We start from the raw sequence: 1,292 nt of genomic DNA on the forward strand, positions 1-1,292 counted from the left end.
GTTCTTGAAAATGAACCTGGGTTTGAAGAAGTTGGTGAAAAAGATGGAGGAAGGCTTGAAAGCTCATCTCTAAGAAAATAACAACTACTGAATTTGTTCAGTGAGAAAGGATGAGAGTAAAGCCAATAGGGAGAAGCCAAACAAACCATCAATAATTAAAAGATATATGATCTCTTTGAACAAGTATGATACTTTGAATATGGAGGTAAGGCATGAGGTAGATGCCAACAGTGACTTGTGTTTCTGACCTGGGTAATCAGACTGGTGATGATACAGTCAGAATTAGAAGGAATATACCTTTGGTGTGAATGTGACTGAGTTTTAGTCACATTGAGTTATAAATTTCTTCATATTATCTACATATTATCATTAACTATGCAGTGTTGAAGATCCAGAAGAGTTCAGACAGAAATTAAGTAATACAAAGAGACATTTTACTGATTAACATTAAAAAATAAAATTATTTTGGGGTGACTGTAGTTCAGTCAGTTAAGCAACTTGATTTCAGCTCCAGTAATGAGCTCAGGGATGTAAGATCAAGCCCCGTGATGGGCTACATCTCTCTCTTCCTCTCCCTCTGCCCTTCCCCACCACCCTCTACAAATAAATAAATATTTTTAAAAATAGCATTTTCACAAAGACTGTGGTTGTCTAAGAAATTTCTGTAGACTAAGAAAAAAGATGTCATAGGACAATATACATAATATCAACTCTCTTCTCCGTAAGGGTCAAAGAAGCAGAAGCAGGCTCCCTGCTGAGCAGAGAGCCTGATGTGGGACTGGATCCCAGGACCCTACGATCATGACTGGAGCCAAAGCCAGAGATTTAACCCACTGAGCCACCCAGGCACCCCTACATTTGTTTTTATAAGCTACCCTGTCTATGATACCCTGTTACAGTAGCCCAAATAGACTAAGACAGAAGGCAACAGAAACTGTTTGTACATGATGCCATGAAACTAGATCTGAAAGACTGAGGAACATACAATTTCATACAAATCTAAGGTACTTAGATGAAGGTATAAATCAGTGTATGTCAAACATGCTTCACCATTTATCATTTCATGCATTGTCATGCATTTGTGAGAAATGGCATGCCTTGCTTTTTCCCTTGCTTGTCAAACACCTACCTGTTCTTCAAAATGTAGCCTTTTGCATGATATATTTCTTATCTCTATAGTTGAAAATGTTCTCATCTTTTTCTAAAAAAACTATAAGCATTAATTTTCATAAATTCAAGATGTAAAATATATTTGCTATATAGTATTTTATCTCTTCCTCAATATTTTAAGA

The sequence above is a fragment of the Mustela putorius genome, unplaced genomic scaffold (genome assembly GCF_011764305.1).
Source record: "Mustela putorius furo isolate JIRA1106 unplaced genomic scaffold, ASM1176430v1.1 tig00000031_pilon_pilon_pilon, whole genome shotgun sequence".
NCBI lineage: Eukaryota > Metazoa > Chordata > Mammalia > Carnivora > Mustelidae > Mustela > Mustela putorius.